At 47.2% G+C, this 27053-nt stretch overlaps 1 long non-coding RNA gene and 1 other non-coding gene across 2 annotated transcripts in view; both read right to left on the reverse strand.

The window, feature by feature from the left end:
* The window catches only part of LOC135916473 (uncharacterized), a 744131-nt gene that overhangs the window by 702395 nt on the left and 14683 nt on the right, over window positions 1–27053 (reverse strand). The window lies entirely within an intron of this gene.
* Window positions 17598–17672, reverse strand: TRNAS-GGA (transfer RNA serine (anticodon GGA)). The gene has a single exon. It is a non-coding gene; the product is annotated as a tRNA-Ser (tRNA).

The following is a 27053-nucleotide window of genomic DNA, read 5'->3' on the forward strand; positions in this document are numbered from 1 at the left end:
CCGAACGTCCATCAACTCAGTGTCTCTGAGGAACACTATCAACAGGTGTAGAGCTCTTTCACTGATTACTCCTGGTCCTTCAAGGAACACTAAGTCTTGAGAACCGGCGCCTCTGTGGAAGACCCCTCTTCTGTGGACCATGAAGTAGTGCTTTTATTTCCCCTTCGAAGTGTGGGTACAGCTCTGCAGACAAAGTGTTCCACAATACCAGTCTTACCTCATAAGACACAAAACGAGAAAGTGGATTGTTCGGTCCTAAATAACCATGCTTTTGATTGGAGGATACCATTCTGTACGACATAAGAACTGCTTAATGAGTTTATCTCTTCTAACTTTATTACCGTTGCCAACGTCATTAGCTTTCGTCGTATTGTCTAAATGGCTATTTCCGTAAGTTCAACCATATGCTTCATTCGACTGATGGTTGCATAATGAACTTCGACTACGCGACTTCCGCAGTGCTGTACAGCAGCTCAGGAAAATTCTCAAGATGCCACAATTTTTTTTAATACAGGCACTATGTCGACAGACCATCCCTATTAATCATTAATGTATACTGGCTGCAGGGACATGCTCAGAGCCACTACAACAATATAAGGGACTGACATATACGCTATAAGGCTTCAACAGAAATCCCACTTATACCCTGCCTTGAAACTACAGCTCTATTATTTTAAGGCACAAAATTCTTTTCCTTTGGGACACACACGTCTTAATCGATTAATCTGTCTGTTTTCTCCAGTGCCCGTAATCTTTCTAAAGTGGAGGAAGCCTATCTTCGGAGAACACAAGCAGGGGCAGCCCTAACATCTTCGGTCACCTGAACGCAACGTCCAGCCCCTGAACATCGCGGGAGTTGTCCAGAGTGTGCTGCTCCAGAATATACAGCCAGCGGACATTCGCCAACTGTTGCATATATCTGCCCAGGAACGAGGGTTCCTTTAGAGAATATACCACGTACTAATTGCTACCAAGATACAAATGAATCAGGCAGACAGTTGTAGGCGTTGGCTCATGAAAGATAAGCTTTCTGAGCCTCTACTGCAATTGACGTGAGGAGGACATCACCGCTTTTATATAAACATACATCATGACGCAGAACACGCTGCACACACACAAAAAAAAGTAGTGACAGCAGCAAATGTTCCCAACTGTGCGAAAATCGATTAAATTTATTTGTTATCGTTGCAGTTTTGATATGTTCAATGCATGCTGCCGCTGTGTATTTATACCCTAATGTATACCTAATAAGATATTTCAAATTAATTAAGCTATTTCCTACGAAAAACAAACATGTTCCCCATATCCAGCATCCACTCATGAATGGCGGGATGCCACATGAAAAGCGGTGTGGTCCTATATGTCATATGTGGCATAAGGGACAAATCCCAATATATGTGGCCATACGAGATTTTATATAGAATGCTCCGATACGGCACTTATGAGTTTCTTTTTTTTTTAATACGGTTCCTTTCAACTGTCAGCGCTTGTAAAGCAGCTTAAGCGAGCAGAGCAGCCGGCCCCCCTGCATGCTCTGCACTACCTCTCTTCCTGCTCCTGTGTACGTCAGCCTCCTCTGCCTTCCCCACACTGCTCACCCACGTTCAGACGTCAGCGGCGTGGTAGACAGCTGCGGTGTGGTCAGCCCTCTTTCATGGTTTCTCTCTCTCTCTCTCTCTCTCTCAACCGTGACAGGCATATTCCGAAGGTGCGTGGAGCTTAGTTCTTGAAAGCAAGTTTATGACACTACAAACATTGAATACATTGCACCGTGAATCTAAGCTGTAAATCCTCGCACTGAGATTCTTCACTCCCTCTGATTTCTTTCTTTTCATCTCTTAAACCCCTTCCCTGGTGTAAGGCAGCAAACAGGACGTGCGTGCGGTTGACCTCTGTACCTTTCTTTATTTCTCCCTCCTCCTCCCAAAGCTCACTTCCCTCACTCTGAGCTGCGGCCGCATGATCCACCATCGTAGACTAAATGCCGTATCTAGAGATTCCGTGCGGGACTCACCCCAGTTCTATTGATACCTTCACTGGAGATGTGAATTGAGAACTATCGAAAAAAACCGGCCCTTTGAATGTCTCGTTTTTATAGTCACCTGGCTGAGAACAGGTACAACATTTGCCATAATATTTTAAGGCAATGCGCGCATGAATAAACCAGTTATAAGCTTCACAAAAGTATACAATTAGGTCTTATGAACACCGAGATGAAGTCATTTCAGTGAATAAAGTGTCAATACCATGCCAATAAGATGTCATCACACTTTTTTGTAAGGGTAAGGTCTTTATGACGTGCAATGGCGGCAGTTTATTCCGTGCGAGCATTCTGTATACATCGTCGAGAGAACTGCTTCTGTAATTGTTGCAATAACTTCAAAAAATATTGCATAAATAACAAAATCAATGCGGCGAGCCAAATTGTATTCTGCTACGTAGACCTGGTAAAGAGACGCTTAAATTTAGGGCCTAATAAACTGTTAAGTCGGTCTTAGTCTGAGCCCTGAAAGCACACTAAATTCTTTCGGAGAATTTTGAACGTGAAAGCGAACAATGCCGATTTTTTACTACCTTTTGTTTCGCGTACCTCAGCGGAAAGCCAGAAAAAAAGACAGAAAGATAATTCCTAGGCTTTCCCACAGTGCTTCATCTCTCCTGGCAGCTCGCGTTTATCGTAAGTTGAAACTTCCTCCATTGTGTACCGCAGGAATATGCTTTCCTTCTGCCTGTTTCAGCAATGCTTCTTTCCTGCGCTGCTTGCGGTCATCATGCCACTGCCTTCGTTTCTTTTCTGGTACTGCAGCGTCAACACTGTGATGTTGTGCGGAATTGTGCTTGCGCGTTATGCTTTTATTTCGCCCGGATGTTTCAGAAGTCCCTCAGTGAAAGTGACATGCCTGATAATTGGAAATTAGCGCGAGTCATGCCCATACATAAGAGTGGGGTGCGTCACTCCGTTCAGAAATACAGGCCCGTTTTCCTAACTAGTATAACCTGCAAAATTATGGAGCATGTAATATACAGTTTTCTTATGACCCATTTAACTAAACATAATCTCCTATGCCCCAGCCAACATGGTTTCAGGCGTGGATTATCTGGCAATACACAGTTGGTAGAGTTTATTCATGATTTAGCCTCGGCAGCTGATAAGCAAAGCAACAAGTTGTGGACTGCGCTTTCTTAGATTTCAGTAAAGTGTTTGACGTAGTCGCACGCAGTCTTCTACTCTCTACATTAAAAGCTTATAACTTGGACGGTAAAATAATAGACTTGATTGCCGAATATTTGTCATTACGGAGACGAGATGTTGTTCTGAACGGTATATCTTTGCAATATGCATCAGTTACGTCGCGAGTTCCCCAAGGCTTAGTGTTGGGGTAACTTTTACTTTTGTTGTACATTAAGGATATTTCAACTGGTATACAGTCTTCATTCAGGATATTTGCCGATGATTGTGTTGTTTATAGAGTCGTAGATGCCATTTATAATCCCCAAATCCTGCAAGTTGACCTAAACACTATAGCAGACTGGTGTGTGCGTTGGGATATGTCATTAAATATAAATAAGACTGTTCCCGTCACCTTCACAAGAAAACGAGCTAACCATCCGTACAGGTATAGAATTCATTATTCAACTCTAAAAATAAGCAAAGAATTTAAATATCTAGGTGTGCTTTTTACTTTTGATTTACGATGGAACAAGCATGTTAACTATATTGGAAATAAGGCAGCATCAGTTTTGGTATCCTTGTTGCGCAACTTTAGTCATTTACCGAGTAACTTAAAGACGGAGTTGTATTTCAGTCATGTACGTTCAATACTTTAATATGGATGTGTTTGTTGGGACCCACACACATCTGAGTTTATAAATAAATGAGAAAAAAAAACAGAATAGGGCAGTTAGATTTGTTCTTGTAACTATAGCCGACAGCTTAGCATGACAGAAACCAAACTTATACTTAAATGGCAAGATCTGAAGGATCGTAGAAGGCATATCAGATTAAAATTTTTCCACAATATTTATTATTCTAATATATAAACCGCGAACAATATATCCAGGCACCACACTACATATCTAAGCGACTTGACCACTGTTTGAAGGTCAGGGAATTTTCTTGTAGGGGTGACGTCTTCCGTTATTCCTTTTTTGTTAGAGCTGTTCGAGATTAGAACAGTTTCCCATCGAGCACTATATACATCACAGAAAATGTTGCTCTTTTCCAAGCGTTGAAATAATTTGTTCATGTATTCATTCAAGTTTGTAACCTCCCTGCTGTAATGCCCTTCGGGGCGATGCAGGTAACCAATAAATAAGATGTGCTTATGATTTGCATTGCTCTAAGCGTTAAGTGTCTACGAGCACGTATACAGCTGCAATGTATCCAGGACAAGCTGGTTATAGCAGCCGCACAGCCGACGACGAATGACGGACTCGGGACAAGAAGAGTACGAAGAAGTACGAAGTAGCGGAGCCGCCGCGTCGAGCGTTGAGACAAGCACCGCCTCGCTGCATTCCTCAACGCGGTCGCTTAGTGGCTGTAGCGTTGCGCCGCTCAACTCGAGGACGCGGGTGCAGTCCTGGCTCCGGCAGCCACATTTCGATGGGGGTGGAGTGCAGAAGCGCTCGTGTACTTGGATTTAGGTGCACGTTAAAGAACCCCAGGTGTCAAAAATTACACCGAGTCTTCCACAATGATGCGACTCAAAAATATTGTGGTCTTGGCACGTAACCCCTCCGCGCCCCCGCAACCCCAACTCTTTCGCATTTTTTTTTCGCATCAGTGAACTTGGTTCTTCATTCTTTACGCTCTTTTTCATAGAATCCCATCTACTGTTACATTCTCATGTGAGTGCTTACTCAGCCGTCTAAGAACTTATTTTTTTGTTTTTGTTGTTTAAGGCGACTTGATCGCTGAATATCTGGTCAGTTATCCAAACAAGACAGCTCTGCGTGTGTCTGCTCCTGTGCCTCGCGTACCAACTCTGTGCGATATGCATCACCTGCGAGTGTGCTTCTCCACAAACCCCGTTTTATGCAACCTTCGGGCACAACGTCCGGCGAGATTCGTAATTAAGATCTCAGTATGCAAGCTGGTAACATCATCCCCTGCTGCCCTCCACTCCCAGCATCGTCCAAGCTTTTCCAAACGCAAGCAGGTTTCGGCACAAGATTCCTCCATGCTCCGACAACTTGGGGTCGTCGATTGCACCGGAGTACTTATCGGCATCGGTGTGCTGTCTAAATGCCTTTGATTCAGAGCTATGACTCCTAATATGCGCAATAAACTCTTCCTTCAAGCCGCCCGCATTGCTTGCAGTAGCGAGGGCTAATTTCCAGCCATTTCGTTTACCGCGGCGTCCTCTAGGTGGCGTCACAGCGCAATGCACAAAGTGAATTGCTCACCTTACCCAGTTATGTTGGTCCATGTTGCAGTGTTTTGCAGAACTCCCAACTTTGCTGTATGGACACAATACAAAGGAAAATGTTTCCATAGCGTTTTTTCTTACGATCTGTAGGATGCGCATATTTATGTTTTTCCCACAACTTGTTCTGCTGAGACCTTATGATGATAAACACAATATAGCATCTACGATGTGCTCCACGCCATCTATGCGAAATATCTTTACAGGCGTCATCCTAAAAAGAAAGAAAGCCTTTTTTATTGGTGTTCCCTTGTTGAAATATATCTTTAATGTTTAGGCTGCGTTTCTTTCTTGCGGAAGTGATGCTCGCGACAGCAAAGTGCGTCGTTCGTGTCTGCCTGCGTCAATGGCTATGGTACCTGTGCAGAGCAGTTTCTTTTTGTCTTTTCCCCTGACAGAGGGCAGAGATTAAAGAGAGCCAGTGAGAGAGAAGTACTTAAACAAGAAATATATTACAATTGTCAAAAGGTCTTCCATGTTTGTTTTGACTAACAGCTTATTCTCCTTGCTGGGGAGTCCTGCTGTCTAAGTAATTTAACCAATCGCACACCTCTTTTCTCCGCTCTTGCCACGTGAATTAAAACGCACAAGTTGCTTCTGGTTATTACCAAGTGTAGAACTTGAACACGCTGAAAGGCACTACAAGGAAATAATAAAGTTTATTAGAGCGATCACTTTAGGCTAACTTAACATTTCTCAGTTTACTGGATTGATAAACTCTGCGACTTTTCCTTCTTTTCACGTGCTCTGTCAGCGCAATGACGCATGCCTCGTTCTGTGAGCTTGTAAGACAGGCAAGTGACGCACTGCGAATGACGCACTAAACCATTGTGGCACGCTCCCCCGTCCGTAAACCTTTCGCATTCGTCTGTGAGCTGTCCAGACATCAATAAAATAATCGCGAAAAGATCGTCACTTCTACAGTGAGCGCTACAGAAGAAAGAGAGGGCGCCAGTACGCACGCACAGAGTGAGAGGGTGTAGCTGGATGCATTCAATGTAAGCACAGCTTCTCACAAGACTCTCTCTCTCTCTTTCACAAGACTTCTCTCCAGCCAACAGGTTTGTGACCAGACCACACACGACGCCGTGGAGATGCGCAGCGGGCGCAGGAACTGCAAAAAATTTTGGACGATGCAAAAAGCGTATATGGTTTCAGACATAGTAGATATTTAGAGCAGTCGCTGTGCGAACTTTCATGTTCTAAGTACGAGTGAATGCTTCACGAAATGTTCACAAAAATATATGTTCTTACACAAAAATATATGTTCTTGATAGCGGAACTGAAAAAAAGAAAGAAAGGGCAGCAGTTGCCGTTCACCGGAAACGCTGCATTACCGTGTAGACGCGGCTCTAATTGGCCTACAAAGTGCGTGCCCGCGTGCGCAAGCATTTTGTCACTGCTACCGGCCAATTAGGCATCTTCGTAAGAGCTATTTGCGACCCTCGGGGAGCTGTTAGCGACCCACGGCTGGCAGAGCGCTATAGTGATCGCTAACCGTCGTTTACAGTATAGGGATATACGGAATATCAACAGAAGTGTGTATACGTTGTCACGGTACGGTTTACATGCGCCATTTTAAGTCTACATGAAGGTGAACTCGGAAGTGTGTTGGTTTCTCGATGCCATTTCGCGAATCTTCAAACAGCTGACTTTGATACGTATATCCTTGAACGAACTAACGCCACAGCTGTCACACCTTACACGCAGTTCTGCCGCTCCTGGGAACGTTTATGCTACCGCATAAAGTTTGCTAAAGCGCATCGGGAATGTAACTTACCTTCGTATATAACTCACCCCGTCTGTGTACACACTGAAACTTAGGAATGTGGACAGCAAGTATGTGCACGTTCTCTGCTTGCGTTGTATTTGTCGCCAACAATGGCCCATTACTTTGGCTTTCAGAGTAGCCTTCATTTTTTATGGTGCGAAGAATTCTTTGCCTCATCTTCGCAGTTTGCTCTTGTTAAATTGGTAGGTAAGCTCATGTCTCGCCTCGCTTTCATAAAAAGAAAATACTGTGTAGCCGATGACGGAATCGAACGTATGCCACGGAGTACTGTAGCCCTGTGCACTAACCTGTGGTCCACGATCGCTTTTCTTCTTTCTTTCACGATCGCGTGCATACTCATCTCGTTCTAAAGGCAGCTAGCTCTTTGAAACAACCGGCACATGTGCCACGGACCACTTTCTCGTCGCCTTTTTTCGGGACAGCTCGCGCTTTGAGTCGCCGTGTCAGACTTCACTATCTCCGGGACAAACCCACTTCCCCCAGTACTTTCCTCGCAGCAGTTTACGCTACTTAGAAACTGTGCGACGTTGTACCAACTTCCCGATCGCCAAAATTATTCATGCTTTATCATTTTTTCGCCGCAGCCCAAATACTACCGTCGTCTTAACATACACCACATGGCATAACCATCTATAGGCTCTTCGTTGCTGATGACGTCGCGATCCGTGTTTCTCTCGTATGCTTTCGTCTACTACAAATGCAGAACCCAACAATCGTCATGTCGTAAGCTCGCGTTGAACGGCCGGCATACATATGCTTTTGCTGCCACAGCATCGTCATCGACGTGGTTGTCGTCGTGCTGCTGTTTTCACACACATGTACGCTGCCGACCCACGCAAACAGCTACTGTGCAATTTACACAAGCAGGTTGGCTCACTTGGAACGGTTTGCGAACTGCAAACGCTGCTGGATAGCCAGGTACTTGCAAAATACTTCGCATACCATCGATTCCTACAGTGCGTAAGCCTACACACTTTTTTATTCATTTTTGATTTTCCTTAATTTCATCGAGCCAGCACCTTGCGGTTACACTTCACGTGTTTTTTTTTAAAACGATGATCTAAACCCTTATGAACGTAAATGTCGCTCGCAGAAGACAGCACAGAGAAGGTCCTGCGAAGTATCGCGGAAGCTGGGAGGCCGAAGGCAGCTGGGAATACATTGAACTAAATGCGGTATGTAAAGTTTTAATACGTTCGAAGCGCGCGTGTGCAAGCGTCAACAAACGTGAAGATGCTTTACTATACGCCGGCTGCAGCATAATTAATAATTGATGCATTCGCTCCGCCCCGCGCAATAGCGTCATCGTCGTGCCCGGACGCTCCCCATAGAACCGTAATAATTCGCTAACTAAAGTGCCCGAATATCCAAACTAATGCGCATTTTTCCGCTCTTGCAAACGCCTACTGTTTTCGCACGAGCATGATGGACAGTGCGTCGTGGAACTTTTGGGATGGCAAATAAACAATGTCCTTCTTGAGACAAGATGAGGTGCAGAAATGAGGCAACTCGTTCACGAAGTAACAACCATTCGTGGTATATAGAGGCCGGCAAAAAAATGGAAAATGCTATACGCATCTCGCACCCGTGTATTCCACGTGTACGTTTAATTTTTCCGCATCTCCTTCCCGTTTACCCTCCAGTTATCCCTTCCTCCCCAATATTACTTATTTTTTTTGTTTTCTGAATGTATAAATCCTTCAATGTAGTTTGACTTCTACAAACGCCCAAATTTAGAACTTTCCCTCAATTTTCTCCGCGCTTGTCGTGTTTGTCGTTTGAGGTTCCCTTATTTCCAACTTCTGTCTCTCCTCAGGGATAGATCTATAGTTAGTTTCCCTACTCATGATCTCTCCCTCGCAGGGCTCAGACGATACGACTTCGAGCGCATGCCTGCCGGTGTGAGCTAAAGCACGCGGCGAGCCCTCACTTCACCGCAACCCTTGCGCCCAGACTCCCCTATTCTATGATCGCGAAAGAAAGCGTGTAGGGAAGCGCAAAAGGCTCGGGCGACCCGGTGACAAATGTAACGGGTCCGTGTGATTAATACACTCGCTCTTTGCACGTCCCCGTGAATATTTACGACGGCGGCAGCGGCGCGAAAGAAGTGAGTTCGCTTCCCTTTTTCTTCCCCGTGAACCCGCGAGCGGTCGCGAGTCCTCGCCCCCCTCCCTTTACCTCAGAGGAAAATTATGCGTCAATTCAATCTTTCTTTTTTTCGTTTTCCCCTCTCCTCTGTTGCCCTTTTGCGCGTCGGCTGGTGAGGGTTGCTTATATGTGTGTGAGTTTGGGTCAGCCTTCCTTTGAAATTATGCCTACTTTTCTTTCTTCTTTTCTTTTCCCCTATGCAGATTTAAATTTTTTGTGAGTGTTCGATAACTTTTGCTTTTGCTTCGCGGTAATTGCTCCCTGAGAATCCTTTTTTCCTATCTTTTTTTTTGTGTGTGTTGTGTGTGTGAACGCGAAAATACTGAAAGCATTTTCGCGCTCACAATTGCATATTTCTTTTTCTTTTTATTGCGCGCTACGATAGGTGGCAAAACTACTCTTTGCATTATGACTTTCCCCACTTTATTATTTATTTTATCACTTCGTTTGGCGTTGGCCGTCTACCCTCAGCTCAAGTTTTTCTGTGTTCGGGTCCCGCGGGCACTGTCCACGTCGTTCTAGCTTCGTTCACGGCGACAATCTAATGAGACGATGAAAATTCACAGCCCGCTTGGTCGTAGCCCCCTTTTGTCGTCTATTTCTTATTTTGCCCGTTCCCGCTCAAACCGCGCGGTCATGCATGGTCGCCGCGTGGAGTTGTAACTTAATTACCTTCCCGAAAGAGGGCACTCCCCTCTCGAAGAGAAGCTGTCGACGCGCTCGACAGACTTTCTTATTATTTTCTCATTCTGTTTGTTTGTTTGTTTGTTTGTTTGTTTGTTTGTTTGTTTGTTTGTTTGTTTGTTTGTTTGTTTGTTTGTCTGTTTGTTTGTTTGTTTAAACCGCACTTTTGTTGCTCTTCGATCCCAGGGGAAGCCGGCTTGGCCGCTAAAGTAGGCTTAATTGACGTCCTCTGAAGCGAACGTTCGCCAAGGCTAGAAATGAGTTGACGACGGGGCCAAGCACTGCACTGTGAAAAGTTCGAAAATATTTCTTTGTTCTTACAAAGTGAAATTAGGCGATCACTTTAATACTAAGTAGTGATTGAAGTATTTTTCAGCATATTAGGCAGAGGGAAGAAAGTGGACACAGAAAGCCCTGAGTGTGTCCATTTTCGTTGTTCCTGTCTAATACGCTGAAAATACGTCAGGCATGCAGAACCAACTAGCCCAACAATCAACCTAGTTGTGCTTCGTGCGGCCATTAAGTGCTTTGAATGATATTGATAATTGAAAGCAACTGCTTTGAAATATATTAGGGGCCAACGAAATAAACTGGCGCCAAAGGCAATTTTATTACGACATCATTCTTACGAAATGTTCTTGTTACTCCATTCTACGAGACATTGTACCTTTGTTTCCTCTGTGTAGTCATATACTGAATTCTGTCAGCTGTTTCTAGGCTGTACCACTTGAACTGCTAACTTCGACAATCAAAGCACTACATGCACGTTATTCCAGCAGGCTATCTTACATTGTCACACAGCCATGCCTTTTAGTCGCCTCCAGCGTGGCATGCGACGAAAACAAAAAGAAACGAACGGAGAGAGAGCAAGCCACGCAGAAAATGACGCACCAGCATTTGAAGTACTGAGCAAGCATTCTTAAGGATGTCATATAGACTACGCATGCGAAAACTAGTTGAAAGCTGCCAGAACCATTTGGCTGGCAGTAAATTCTAACGGTCGTGCTTAGTGTGTGATGGATTGTCTTTCTTCAACGTTCACACCGAAGCAAACCACTGAAGGCAAGTCAGGAAAAAGAACAAAAAAAAAGGGGAGCGCGGGGGGGTCAAATGAAGTGAGACCATCATCACGCCAATGCATTCCAGAAGTACTACCCGAAAAAAAGAAGGCTCAACGGTAGAATAGAGTATTTTGCTCACCTAATGTTGCTTAGAGAAACACTCCGAAGTTAGGTGCAACAGAAATTTTGTACACAGTGGGAAATGAATCATTTGAACATTTCATTGAACCCGCTTTCGCACGTCACTACTGGAAGCACGCCATGCGTAACGTCATGACTTACGTTAGATAAGGAAATTTCATCGTGAGAAATAACGATCGACTAACACCACCGCGCACATCCCGCGTTTCATTGTTTGTCAATGTTATTGTGTCAATGTTATGCGAATCTACGCATACGCACGCAAGGGGTTGAGATTCTCCAAGCGCGCATGTTCCGTAACACTAAAACGGCCGTTATCACCTTTTTTGGAGGTATTACGCCGCGGTACGTCTACTACAACGGCGGAGAACTTGCTTGCTATCCCTACAAGATTACCACTCAGGTGTGCAAAGTGTGTCACCAAATTGGTCACCGATCGGACGTCTGTCCCCAGCCGGACATTCCAGTGTGCCGTATATGTGGACAACGGGACCCTGTAGCCGGACATGAGTGTGCTCCCAAGTGTGCAGCCTGTGGGGAGGGTCACATGACAGGAGACCGAAGTTGTAAAAAGCGTCTCAAACCCCAAAGCAAAAGAACGCCGAGGACTGGCGTTCAACGGACTACCCGGAAGGACAGCTCAACGAAGCCACCTCAACGCCTACGTTGGTTCAGTTCCGATGATGGAGAATCCGCATCCGATTCCTCGCCGGAGGTATCAGAGACTCGCCGTCGATCCAGGTCAAGATCGCGGACCCGAAAGAACTCCAATCCCAAAAACCCACCGCATTACCAATCACCAAAACCACCTAAATCGGGGGCTTTCGGCACTGTGACCAAGCAAGTGCCACAAGATAACACGGTAAGCTGGGCACGAGTCGTTTCTCCTACTGCTCCTATAACAGAAAATCCCGAATATCGGAAGATCGTTAATGAGAACAAGCTCCTCCGCGAGACCTTGGCAGAAATTAAGCGAGAGTTGGCCTCCCTCAAAGCTAGTCGCTGTACCGAAACGAACAAAACAACACATACTAAAGCAGCAGGCATGCCTCTCGAGGTTATAACGACGCCGAATTCTGTGGAAGTTACACTCCAACAAGTTGTGCATCAATTACAAACTATGCAAAATTTTCAGCAGCAGATGTACGCAGAATTTCAAAGCCTAAAAACTTACGTCGATGAATCTGTGGCCAGTGCAAAGAGCGCGGCTCGTAAGCGAGCCAGCATTAGCCCCAGCGCTCAATCTAACCGCCGTCCGCGACCCATATCGACCTCGGACAGCGAAAGCACTATTCATGGCGAGTAGAACGCGAGTACATCACGAATATCTCGAAATTTGGCAATGGAACTGCCGCACCTTCCACAAACGGGCGGCAGCTCTACAACAATACATTAACACGGTGCCAGTCAAACCTGATGTTATTTGTTTGCAAGAGATCGGTAACAAGCCAGTCAGATTGACTGGCTACTACACGATAACCCACCCAGACTACCCTAAGGTCGCGACGATGGTGCTCAAGGACATAGCAATCAGTATAGATTATCTGGCGACTAGCAGCATCAATCATCAAATTGTAACAATACTACCGCAGAAGCGTAGCAAGGCAAAAACAATAATCACGAACGTGTATAGCCCCCCTAAAGAAAAGAGGGCCGATTTCGAGGCCATCATTCGGTACGTCATGTGTCACTCCGGCACCCAGGATAGACTACTGCTTCTTGGGGACTTCAATGCTCCTCACACCAGCTGGGGTTACCGAACAGACACCCCCAAAGGCCGAGAGCTCGAGCGAGCGACCGAAGCATATGATCTCCAGCTCATAATTCTCCCTCAAAACCCGACAAGATTAGGTAACAGCGTCAGTGCAGACACATTTCCAGATCTCACATTCACAAATAATGTCAACGAGGTATTCTGGACCAATCTAGGAGAGAATCTAGGCAGTGACCATTTCATTATCAGTGTGTCGGTAGGCTCCCCGAAAATTCGGCGACCCTGTGGCCAGGTGGTAATCACGAACTGGGTAAATTATCGCAAAATCCCCATGCCGGAGATATCACCTGAGAACGCTGAAGAGTGGGCAAAATACATTCGAGACGCTCATAAAGCAACATCTAAGCGGCTAGCGCTCACAGCGGAAACGCCGGTAGTTGACAGCCATCTGCTACATATGTGGGAAGCCAGAAGGGGGCTAACTAAACGATGGAAAAAACAGCGACTTAATCGCAAACTGCGCCACAGAATTGCTGAAATATCAGAGCGGGCAAACGCTTACGCACAGCAGTTAGAGACAGCGAGTTGGGCGAGCTTTTGCGACTCACTTCGCGAAACGTTACACACCTCCAAGACATGGGCGATACTTCGCAGCATAATGGAATCAGGAAAAACAAAAACGGCCAATAACCGCACTCTTCAAAAACTTGCCGGAGAATTTTCAGGAACAGATCAGGCCCTCCTCACTAAGCTTAAAGAGAAGTACGTAGGAGCAGTAATCACTCCCCCATGCACCTTGCCATACCAAGGGCAAGAAAACGCGGTGCTAGACGCTCCGATAACTAAGGCAGAACTCTTCGCGGCAGCGCAAGCTGCGAAGAGAAATACTGCTCCAGGACCAGATCAGCTCACAAATGCTATGATCCGGAACCTGAGCGACGACCACCTAGAACAGCTTACCCGGTATTTTAATGAACAGATATGGGAAAGGGATGTAGTTCCACAACAGTGGAAGGAGGCCAAAATCGTGCTTATTCCGAAAGCAGGAAAACCTCATGATCTACAAAATCTCAGGCCGATATCACTAACCTCCTGTCTTGGCAAATTATTTGGGAAGGTGATCCACACACGTCTCACGTCTTACATTGAAGACCGCAACCTATTTCCCACTAACATATTCGGCTTTCGCCAGCATCTGTCGACACAAGATGTTTTCCTGCTACTTCGCGAAGAAGTTCTATGCAACACCACGGTTGGTGCGGAACATCTCGTCCTGGCTCTTGATTTAAAAAGCGCATTTGACACTATTTCACATGAACTTATCTTATCTGAGCTAAGTGACATCGATTGTGGACAAAGAATCTATGATTACACCCGCTCTTTCCTGACCTCTCGCATCGCGACAATAGGCATTGGCACTACGCGCTCAGACCCTTTTCCCATGCCTAATAGAGGTACACCGCAAGGGGCGATACTCTCCCCCCTTCTTTTCAATATCGGTATGAGACGCTTAGCCAAAACACTCGACGTCATACCTGGTCTAGGGTACGCGATATATGCAGACGATATTACCCTATGGGCAACCAGCGGCTCGTTAGGACAAAAAGAAGAAATCCTGCAAGAAGCAGCGACCGTTGTTGAAACCTTCGCTCGCAGCAGTGGAATGAGCTGCGCTCCCGATAAATCAGAATTTATCAGGATACGAGGGTGAGGCCGTCAAACTCACGAGCCGGTGAACCTCTTTCTAGGAGACAGCCAGATAAAGGAAGTCCAAAAAGTGCGAATCCTCGGACTGTGGCTGCAAAGCAACAAACGAGTAGACCACACCATTAAAACCCTTAGGACTACGGTGAAACAGATCTCTCGTATGATCCGTAGAGTAACTTATCACCGAAAAGGTTTCAAGGAAACAGAGACGATCCGGCTCGTTCAGGCTTTTGTGCTAAGTCGTCTCACATATAGCCTCCCTTTCCAGGACCCCACGAAAACAGAACTAAAGGCCCTAGATGCGTTGATTAGAACGTCGTACAAAGCGGCTCTCGGCCTACCACAGGGAACCTCTACTGAACGCCTGCTGGCCCTCGGGATTCACAATAACTACGAGGAGCTACGGGCAGCGACGCTCATATCTCAACGGGAGCGGCTTAGCTTAACTACCTCTGGCAGAAAATTACTTTGCCGCGTGGGTTACCCTACTCATCCACAGTATGCGGGAGAAGAACTCGAATCTCTGACCAGAGTCCTTCGTGAAAGGATCGTAGTAGCCCCAATCCCTAAAAACATGAGTCCAAAATACCACCAGGGACGTAGAAATGCTCGAGCTCGAAAGTTAATGCAGCAATTCGATGGAAACCCGGATACAGCCTACACAGATGTCGCTCGATGTGGTGCTGACAAATACGCCCTCGCAGTGGTAGGAGCGGCTGCAAATCAAGGGCTTGTGACTTGTGCCACGGCTAGAGTTGCATCTGCGAATACCGCAGAAGCTTCAGCCATCGCGCTAGCTATTAAAACTAAGGACGCTCTGGGACAATCGTCGATAACTCTTACAGATTCCCAAGTCGCATGTAGACTATTCCTCACCGGGAGGCTACCACACAGCACCACTCACCTATTAGGATCCAACCTAACGCAGAAACACATGATCGTCTGGTGCCCGGGTCACGCAGGACTCGAGGGCAATGAGAGAGCGGACGGCGCAGCTCGTGCTTTTGTCAACCGAGCGGCCGACCACTCTGACGAAAACCCCTTTTTACCACGAGAAACCCTTGAGCACCAGCGGCGCGAGCGAAGAAAGTACAGTCCACCACACCCTGACCTATCCAGGCAGGACTCTTATGACTGGCGCCGAATACAGACGCACACATTTCCAAACCTTTATTTGAAAAATGCCATTCACCCAACGCTGTGCAGCGCTCGCTGTCCTTGGTGCGGAGGCCGGCCAACTCTCGCCCACATTACGTGGGACTGCCAGAACAGGCCACCCAAAATTAATACACCAAAAATAGCCGGCAAACTTTCCGGAAGGGAGCAGTGGGAGACTTGGCTCGCCAGCGAGGATCGGGAGATGCAACTAGCGCTTCTCGACCAAGCACGGCGGACCGCTCAAGCCAGTGGGGCCCTGGACTAGGGGCTCCACCCACTCGCTTTCTGCATTTTTTTTCTTTTAAATAAACGTTTTGATATATATATATATATATGAGGAGAATTCGGAAAATCTAATACCCAGGAGAAAATCGCGTTCACAAAAAGCCACAGCTTTTGGTCATTCCTCTCTAGTACCTCAAGCTCGTGGCACTGCCCGTTGCATTCCCGAAAATGCCAACCAAATCGAAGGCATCATGTGTGTACAGGCGCTGCGGGGATGAGGAGAATACTCGGTGTGTCTGTTTTACACGGCGTAACACGGCGTGAATTCTATCGAGGCGTGATCCGTGTTGAAAGTACGTGTTGTGACTGAGTGAGTCTGAGCTTGCAGAGAAGGAGTGGAAGGCTTCTGCTGAGCATCTTCTCCGTGCTTGAGCTGGATCCGCAGACTTCCATGCTAAAATCGTGCTGAGGCAACTCTGGCGCTAGGAGTCGTTCAACCGCTTTGGTAATCGTCAATCATAAATTGATTTTCCATTGATTTGGCACGGCTTGGTGAACAAGATATATTGGGGTTTCTTTTCGTTCCTTGTAGTTTTAACGAGTTACTTTCCCACCACATTACCCTTAGTTATAAAACTTACCTACTTGACTATTATCTCGCTCAGTCGCTTAAGCTTTTCAGCCCCCAATTAAACCACCTCACTTTCCAGCACGTGACTATGCGAGATGATGGTTGAGAAGTAACACCCACCCTGGGAAATATTGACAGTTGTTCAGTGCTCGAAACTGGGGTCGCTTTGTCCATCAATCAACCCTGTCGTCATCGGGCTCCCACCTCATCCTCAATTTCGCCACTGCACTAGAATGTTGCAAAAGAAAACTTTGTCTACCACAAACGCTACATTGCTCGCACTGCAAACATCCAAGCCCCAGTGAACCAATGACGTTTACACCCGCGTAGTCGTACCAGCGAGACATGTCTGTTCTGCGTAATCCGAGAACCAAATGGGGCATACGAGCTGATATTCCGCGCATGATATTCAATGCTTTGATAATAGAGGTGAAACGCTTCAAAGGAAAATGAAGGGTAGTGTCGCTGGCTGCAGCTGGATCCGGAATTCCAGAGCTCTTGCATCACAGTAGGCGGTAAATTCAAATGTGGGCATAATATTCGGAAGGTAGGCTCCCACCCACGAATAAAATAGTTTTGATTAATGTTACAGCTTGAACCGTACAATGAGAATCCCACTTCTCGTGTGCCAGAGCAGCCAGCTGCGGACTCCGTGAGAGTCCGAAGCAGTGTTAGATGCTGGGTTATAGATATGTTTGTCCTTCATAGATCACGGCCCTAGCATTCAGCATAACCATGCGAAGTAATTTTACGGCGTTATCCAGTTCTTTTTATCCGGCGTTATAGGCGTTGTCCAGCTCTTTTTATTTGACAGAAGGGAAAATGAGACATCCACCCGTTCGTAGCAATTGCTACAAAGGAAACCCATACGGGTTCCTCGAAAGAAAAGCCTCATAGTTGAAGAAAAATTCGTCCTGGTCCGGGACTCGAACCCGGGACCACCGCCTTTCCGGGGCAGCCGCTCTACCATCTGAGCTAACCAGGCGGCTAGCAGATGGCAGGGCGAAGTCGAATTTGTCGACCTTGCGGGTTTCCGCAGAACTACTACGTCTTTTTATTTGTTTGGCAGAAGAGGATGATAACAGATTTTTTTTTTTCGAATTTGTTCATACCACTGTTCACGACTCACACACCCATTTTGCGGAAATTGCGTTCTCAGAGACAGGGTCTCCTTTGGATATTACTATCTTACAGGCCCAATAGGCAATGCCGAAGCACAAACCTATGTATATCATGCTGGTTTACCAGCCACGGTAATCGCTGTATTGAGCAACGCCATCGGCGTCCACAGGAAGCTATAGCGCAGACATAGCGTGGTTATTTCACTTCACTTCACTTCACTTTATTTCCTTAAAGACCCCACAAGGGGGTGTTACATAAGGGGTGCGTTGTACAGAGATGTTACTAATGCCACAGGTTTTTAACAAGACAGGTATATGGATACACTTTGAATAAAACGTGATGGACGGGTGATTGAAACAATGTTGTGGGGAAGGCCACTCCATTCTGAACCTGCGCGGCATAAAAATGATGCAGAAAAAGTTGTGGTGCCAGAACGGTGTCGGGCGACTTGAAGTGCACTTCAAGTCGCCCGACACCGTTAAAATCGCCCTCCATGGAGGGCCTGTGCGGGGGGAAATGCGCGCGGCGGGAGCGATTTAAGGTGTATGGCTGAAAGAACTGTGATAAAACTTGCGGTAAAGTGATAGTGTGGCGGTCCTGCGGTGAGACGAAAGAGTGGGCAGACCAGATTCATTTTTAAGGGATGACACTCTGATATCGTATGACTAAGAAGAATGAATGAAGCGAGCAGCACGATTTTGCACTGCTTCGATAGCGTTAATCAAATAAACTTGGTGACAGGTCTGCTAGACTTGAAATGCCTGAAAACAATGCCGGTAGCTGAAGCAAATATTTTATAACGATTGGCGCTTAGATTTTACGGAATTATATTAGGTTAGCCGTGCAGGATCACCCATGTTTTAGATCTTACGCCAAGCTTTCAGATAATGAGCAGGTCTTCCAATTCATTGCGGCTATTAAAAAACGCCGCTGCTCTTCGCTGAATAAAAACCAATACAGCCAAAATAGCTCAAAACACCACACACACTGCAGCTGATGATGCGTGTCACATGTTTCCGCAGCCAAGAGAAAATTACGCATAGTGTAGCTACCGCAGCACCAAGAGCCTACACAGGGGTTCTTCGTCAATGACCGCCTATGAACTTCCGTCACGTGAATTTCAGTTCTCCGTGAAAAGACTTGCCACGCGCCCTTTCCTCCTCGCCTGATGAAGAGGTTTAGAGCATATATATATATATATATATATATATATATATATTGAGTCCCACTGCGACGCCGACGGCGAACCTTCGCTTGGAGTGACCATATAAATAATGTCCCAATGAAAATCCTGAGCTTTTCAATTAGTTACAGTAGGACTCACTGCAATTTCAAAATTGTAGCCGGTGTGTTCGCAAGGCATATCCAGTTGGAAGGAATTTTCAAGATGGCACCATGTCCGGATAATCATTCCCAAAGTGTCCGGCGAAATGTATTGTCGTTCCAGTTACTTTCGTTCTTGTATGCATGAAATGGTATTTCTTTTTTAACTAAGTGGGACAATAGTGCATTTTTACCTCAGTTTTACGGCCCATATCTCCAAATCCGTGCAATCCTTAGAAGTCGTTCCAAGTCGATATGCCTTGCAAAGTCACCGGCTACAATTCGTAAATTCACCCCTTCCCCCTTTATAACCACCCTATAACTGCTGGTTTCTTGGCCTTTCCCCCACAGTTGGTGAGCGTAGTTATTTGAGGTAAAAGCAAGCAAGCAAGCAAGATGGCGACCTCCATTGAAAGGAAACTATCGCAGCAAATGAGTTCAGAGCCGAAGAAATGGCTGAATACTGCTGCTATACTACTGTTTTTTTCCTTTGTTATTATTTTTTTTTCGGGAGAGGGAGGGGGAGCGGGCTAACTGTTTTTGCTCTTGGTTCCTGTTTGGTACACTCGAAGCGAAAAACCCCGAGGATGAAGCAGGCAAATAGCTGTCGTACATGGCATCTGAGATGACAAATTAGCTACGAGAATGTTCACGTAAGAATCCAACGGGTCAATCGAAACCAAGGAAAGACGAGGTTTAGACAAATCATTGTCGTGCCAATTCTCTTGCTGACTTAGACGTCACATCGGAATGCTGCACTCATACTACCCAGGCCATATTTCTCTTTGGCATTATGAACTTCTACGTTTGTATCCACCTTCCTGTGCGCGCAATAACGCAGCAGGCGGGTCGGGGTTCACCTTTCGATTGCGAACGAGCTTCACCGAGACCTACTGGAACGCACACCGCTGGAACGCACACCTTGCAACTCACTCAGATTGCATGTAAAGCGTCGCCCGTTCTACTCTGTGCCGTCACCCCGCACGCGTCGGCGCCCCGTCCGTAAATCAGGCCGCAGCTCCTTTCCTCTCGGTCTAAAACGCCTAGCCTGCAGATCGCCTGGAGGTTCGAACCCCGTGGAATCTCAGTCGCTTTCGACTTCTCTGTGCATACGCTCCCGTTTTCTGGTCTGTCCTTTCGGGCGTGACAAGTCAGACCTGGCACCAGTGGCAACGCAGCCGCGACAAAGAGAGAGAGGGCGAGAGCGTCCGAAACAAGGGGAAATGGCCGCGTGCGTGCGTCTTGGAGGCTTTTGTCACCGATCGAACGTCGCCAGTTGTTGGGATCGGCGAAATATTTTTTGGATTCCTTGTTTCGCACTTCCACAATGCCTCCTGCTCACCCACGTTTTCTCTCTCGCCCCTATATCGGTGGCGAGCACCTACATGGCTCGTTTGTCAACGTCAGGTTGTACCTTGCTCTGCTTTCTCTTTGCCACCTTTCAAGGCCACCTCCTCCCAACCCTTCTCTCCATGGGGTCCCTATACGACAAACTCAGCCGTCGTCTCTCGCACTCATTTATATGCGTTTCATGCCTGCCTTGTTTCGTGCTGGATTCTTTTTTTTTTTTCGGCGTGTCGTAAGCGCGAGTGGGTCGTTGTTCGACTATACGGAAACACGCACGCAGCAGAGTTTCGCCACCGTCACCGGACCGATCTTTTATCTTTCTCTCTTAGCCTCTCCCTTTCGCGGGAAGAACGTAGCCTCGTGCACGACCTCTCTGTTTGTTTGTTTCATCGTCTTCTCCTCGGGTCGTTTAGAGGCCTTCCCCGTGTACGAGCTCCTCCTCTGAACCCCGAGAACCCAGCATCTCGGAGGACAGCGAGTGATTTATCACGCCGGCATTTCGGCTGGTGGTCGCGCCCTCATGACTGTCACGCGATCCCTTTTCGCCATGGAAGCGGTGTTCCTGCGCGGCGCCGATGCTTTCCTGCATCTCTATCGCTCACCGACGACTGCGATCTTCGTGATCGCTGGCACCGCTCTTCCAACTTGATGGTTTATGAGCCGTTCTAACAATCGAACGGGCACGTGGAAAGTCATGGAGTGAGTGAGCGAGTGAAAAACTTTATCAGCTCTAGATTCGCTGGTCTTCTGCGGTCTTCAGATGGAATCGTCCATCTTCTAGCACAACGGTCGGTTGCCCTTAGTCCAGGGCTCCGCTGTATGCTGCTGCCAGTTGTGCTCGCCGAATCAGACCTTCTTGGTCGACCTGGCGATCGCTGGAGAGCACTCCCTCCCATTGCTCCGCACTCGGGTTTGGTATAAAGGGTACCACGTCTACCTTCTGGCATGCCCACGTTATGTGATACAACGTGGGTGTTTCGTGGCACCAGGGGCATTTGTCATTGTATTGTGTGGGATAAATTTTGCTGAGTACGTTTACGTTCGGGTGTGAGCCCGTTTGTATCTGCCTCCACGCGACAGAGTCCTCTCTGCTAAGGGAGTTGTGCGGTGGTGGATACCGCTTTCTGCAGCCCTTGTAGTCATTTAGTATCGCCGAATAGTCTTGGGGTACAGGTTCGGTCTCCTCGAGGTCGCCTACGTTGGATGCTCGGTAATAAGTGTACCCTCGAGCTCTCCTGTCCGCCTCTTGGTTCCCTGCCACTCCCGTGTGTCCCGGCGTCCATACTATCGTATGCCTAATTGATTCTTCGTTTGTTTGTCGTTGTGTTATGTGGTCTCCGGAAAGTCTTCTTTATGCTAATCTCGGGCAAGTGCCAAGCGCCACAAATAAAGACAGAGAAGCGAGAGAGAGGCACGTGTTTAATTAGAAAAAAGCTTGGCGGACGCTGAAGCTTCAACTTTAAGAGTGGTACGCGATAGCATCCGAAGATCCCTGACTGCTTCTCACGCTTCTTAGAAACTTCAGGTTATGTAACCGTAATGTTTACCGCGAAATGCTGGCGTCGAACGCTATGCACGAAGGCGGGCTTTCTGGTAGAAACGCGGCATCCTGCGTGGGCCGATCCCAAAGCAGTGAACAGCCACGCCAAAAAGAAACTACGTAATTATCAGTTTTCTGTTATAATTTCGTGCATTTAATATTTAAGTCTGAGAAGATTTAACATAAAAGGCATGCGCTGTCTGTGTTTTGTTTCAGGACGTTTCCTTGTGGGCTGTCATTCTCAAAATTTTGAGGAATAACTTTTTCACGAATGCATGTAAAGGTATGAGCAACTTTAGTGGCAGAATGGTGTGACAATATAACCTGCATAAAACGCATGTCACATAGCAAGGCGTGGCACATACACATGCCTAAATATATACGCAGATTTTAGCCCACGCACAACTCTGCCGAGCCCAACACAGACACCGGATTTTCTGCGACACGGGACCCTTAACGCTGTAGCGTTAAAAGTCCGGTTTGCTAGCCTGCACGGGGAAGTTTCTTTTTTTTTTTAAGAAATGAAGTATGAACAAGGCGGAGGAACAGATATAATGCGCTTTGAAATGTTGTGTCTTTCACCATGCTGTCCAACTTCTTTTTTTTATTTCAAGTTGTTTCCCTTTTCTGTGAGATTAACTACCTATATATTGTAGTGCAACATCGAGCTCTTTAGGTTAACCCCTATACATATGAACTCATAAACTATTTTTGTTGTAGGTATGATATAATTGGTTCCGTGGAGTCGGAATAGAAATTGGAGCCTAGTGCCTTGGGTGACTCTTTTGACCAAAGGTCTTATGGTGCTATACCGAGTACACAACTTGCTAGTGTAAAACTCTGGCTTACTACGGCCCTCCCTGTTTTGTCCACTGAAGGCAAGGAGATTAGCAATACACCAAAGTAGTGAGCAAAAGAATTTTCATAGGACTGTATTCTTTTCTGTAGCCTTCTAGGTGGGCGTACTTTCAGAAAGAGTGCAGACTAGGGCTGACAGAAAGTGGATGACTGTAAGCCAGCAGTCCGTTCAACGAGTGTGGTCTAAAGATATCGTATAAGGTAGTCGTTCCGACAGGTAGTCGCGTCGTAACGTGAATAATTAAAAATAAATGTTAATGAGTGATTTCTTTTAATTAGTCGATTATGCATTCCGATTTCTCATGCAAGTAATACCGGCCTCTTTGAGTAACCCAGCTCAATTATCCGTTATGCTATCTGCCACAGTCTATTTTTTAAAAAATTTGCGTGCTCGAAAAAAAAACGAGAAAAAGAAAACACCTGGTATGAGTGTATTCCTTATATGAGTGCTGCCATGCTGATCGCATAACAGCAGCAGCCACGGTTAGCAAAGTGCCTCGTCTAGAAAGCCTGACTTTTAAAATAATTCTTAAAAGACGTTTTCCAAGCTTACTGGGATGGGACACACACACACAAACAAAAAGACTAGAGTTGTGGTATAGTGTAGGAACAGCGGTGTTGCGTGGTTCCGAAGCGTGTTTCTCACCTTGTTCGCGCCCGTCCGCGTCCCTTGTAAACATGTTTTGCGCGCAACCTGTGCACGTGCAGCGTATTCAGCGTTCGCGCGGGTATTATGCTCCCAGGGGCGCCGATAAGAGGAAGTGGTAGCGCTCGCACGACGGGACGTGTAAACACTGGAGCGCCGGTCCAGTTTCTTCCTCGTGTTACGCGCATACGCGACTGGCTGCAGAAAAGACGCACTTATTTTGGGCCTACGTGCCCCGCACTTTGAACCTGCCCGTTTGGCGACACTTGGGGTCGTCCCTTGTTTCTCAGTTAGGCAACGCGGCGAAAGCATTTTGTTTGTTTTAGCTCCACAGCCTTCATGAAACCGCTTTTGTTCGCCTTCTCGCCTCGGTAGATTTACACGCATCCTTTTTTTAGTTATAAAGACTGCATTTTAATCTTCTCTAACCCCTTTGTCCCTCTTTCTATCTTTTAGCCTTCGTTGGGTTTCATGGATTTTTCCTTGAAGCTTGAAGTAAAGACGTACTTTAGTATATACGCAAAGAGCAGTGGGGCAAAGATGCAATGTCTCGTTCTGTGTGCTAACAGCCGTTTATATGATTTTCATTTGGAACGGACTTTCGAAAATGAAGAAACGGATTGTTCTACGTGGTCTCAAGTTGGAAAGACCATCATCCTCCTTCCGAAATTCCTTCCGTCCTGCCCCTTATACCTCCTCCCTTGTAAAATAGCAAGGTAAAAATGCCGCAAGATAAACCCAGGCCTCCAGAAAACAAACGATTTACCTCTCACTCTCTCTTTTGTAGCAGACCTCACACTTTCTCTGCAGCGTCGTCAGACTTTTTTACTGTACTTCAGTGTTGTACATCTTGACTTCCTCCCCAGTTGTGTTCTTTCCTTTACGTATATTTATTGGTGTTACCATGAGTGGTGCCGCTGAAGTATCAGTAGTAGAAGTAGTAGTAGTATTAGTAGTGGTGGTGGTGGTGGTGGTGGCGGTGGTGGTGGTGGTGGTGGTGGTGGTGGTGTAGTAGTAGTAGTAGTAGTAGTAGTAGTAGTAGTAGTAGTAGTAGTAGTAGTAGTAGTAGTAGTAGTAGCAGTAGTAGTAGTAGTAGTACTTAGTAGTAGTAGTAGTAACCGTAGTAGCACCAGCAGAAGAATGAGTTATTAGGGTTGTCATTGTGGGAAAGTGCACGCCATGACGTGACGGTGCTCTGGTCGACGCCTGCGGGCGCTCGTTGAGCTCTGCACTAGACACGCGTCTGCAGAGCAGGGCTCTGTGGCGCAGCCATGCATGGCGGATGTCCCGCTGCCAGCCACCGGACCGTGTAGCCACCGGACTCCGCAGCAAAATGCGATGCAGCCACGTGACTGGCCCGACGCGCACCAAACGCCTTCCTTGTCCTTCTTTCCGAAGTTCTGTGCAGTACGGTAGTTAAATCTCTAGGTACTTGAAAGCCTACGTGGTGTACTGTTACTCTTGCCACGTGGTTCACATTCAACGCGAGCGAATCCTTGCAAGGTATGGCTGGAAGCAACCACTTTCGCGTCAATTTTGTACGCTCCCACAGTGCTGCAGTCAACTGCGAGGCGTCGCTTCAGTAAGAGGAGCTCTCGTGCAGCATACGGCGCGTAAAGCCGCCCTCGAGTCACCGCGTCGGCGAAAGAGCATGCATGGAAGGGCAGGCGTCCGTCGGCTGCGGAAAAGCCAGGCGGCTAGCCAGCGTCACGCTATTCGGGGACATATTTCATTCGGCTCTTCCCCTCTCCCTAATAGCGGGGGATGAATTCCTATCCTTGCTGCTTATTCTTCATGTTGCCTTTCATTACTGGTCATTCCTTCCAGCCCCATTTTCGGCTCACCCTCGCCCTTACTTCCCTAGTTCCTATCTCTCTTTCGCCGTGCCAGAGGACATGCCCCAAGCTTAACGCTTTGCCCTCGGCGCTACTCTCTTTCCCTGTCGTTCTCGTCTAACAAACCCCGAGGCATGGTGGTTCGCTGATGCGTTGCGCAGAGAGCGCTGGCCCTTCACGACCACGTGCTCCTACACAGTTGCCGCACTCCAACATCGCGCTTGCAGTAAGTAACCACTGCCAACGCGTCGTTGGCGCGTTGGAACCACCGGCCTTCTTCACTCTGCACGAGTCGATGAGACCCCCCCCCCTCCCTCACGCAGCAGCCGGCGCGGCGTCGCAGGCACTCTGCGCCGGACGTGGCGCGCTTTCGCACATTGACGACCAGCCGGCCTGACGCTGACGTACCGTTAATGAGGGAAATCCGCGAGCTTCTCTTCCGGCCAGCTTGGTTTCCGGCGTTGCCCGCACTCGTGGCTTAGCGCGCGGTGTTTGTGTGTGTCCGCGTGTGTTGTGTGCGCGCGCACGCTGTCGCGCCCCGTGTGCCTGCGCCCCCACCGAGGCTCTCCAGGCGGCGAACCGCGCCATCGCGGTCAGCGACATTGACCGTTAGCCTCAGGACCGCACTAATGAATGACGCTAGCCTGCGCCATGCCAGCCAGAGCTCGGGAACTGCAATTCGGTGTACACGGTGCTCAAAAAGCACAAAGCCCAAACTTTCTAGGGATTCATTTAATTTCTCCCCCCCCCCTTTTTTTTTTCACTATTCGTCGCTGGCTCGGCCGTGACTCCGGCGCCATCACTGGGATGGGTGACTCGCGGCGTGACGCACGGCAAGAACGAAGGAACGGCGAAGGAAAGGGAATGTTGCGAAATGCACCCACTGAAATTGGGAACGAGCTGCATTATTTGCACCCGCAATCTCCTTGACCTATGCTTTAGTGAAGATAGGTCTTACAGGCCATGGGATAGGAAGCGACATATACGCAACATACACGAGGCGGCGCTCAGAGTCAAGTCTCCTGCTTCCCGAAGATTGTCGGGGGTTGTCTGTTATGGCGCACGCTTGTTGCTTTCAGTCGAAAAAAAAAGAAGAAAACTTCGCTTCTCGAATATCCCGCCTTGGAGCGAGCGAGAAGCGCATAGAGCGCGCGACTATAAATCGCTCGCTCTCGGCGACTCGTAAACCTCCTCCGGCCCGAGAGCAACCTTCGTCGTAAAGAAGTTTATGCCCAAACAGTGTCACTTACCATATGCTTTTTTGACCGAGAAAAGTAAAAACTACGTTGATCATGAAAAGTTGAACCCACGTATAGGTGAGCAGAACTGGATATTCCCGTTACTGCGTGCTACATAAAACGCTGCAAGACGTTTGCATATTACGCTATATATAAACACTAGAGTGTTGGCAGGTCTATTATAAAAGACGCTGCCCCTGTTGCCGTCAGCCGCGCTGGCTAGCACTCCCGAGGTTACGTTTTGTATACAACGAGTACTCAAGAAATTGTAACGTGGGAATATCTGCCGCCATAACTCAATCAGTAGAGCATCGGAGGATCTATAGGTTTGGCTCCGACTGGCGGCAATTTGTCTTTAATTTTGTTTTAACTTTTTTTTAACAATTCTTCAACTCAGTTTCAAAAAAAGCGCAGCTAAAAAAATCTGAGGACACCTATGCACTTCTTATGAGTTGTG

The sequence above is a fragment of the Dermacentor albipictus genome, chromosome 7, assembly GCF_038994185.2.
Source record: "Dermacentor albipictus isolate Rhodes 1998 colony chromosome 7, USDA_Dalb.pri_finalv2, whole genome shotgun sequence".
Lineage (NCBI taxonomy): Eukaryota > Metazoa > Arthropoda > Arachnida > Ixodida > Ixodidae > Dermacentor > Dermacentor albipictus.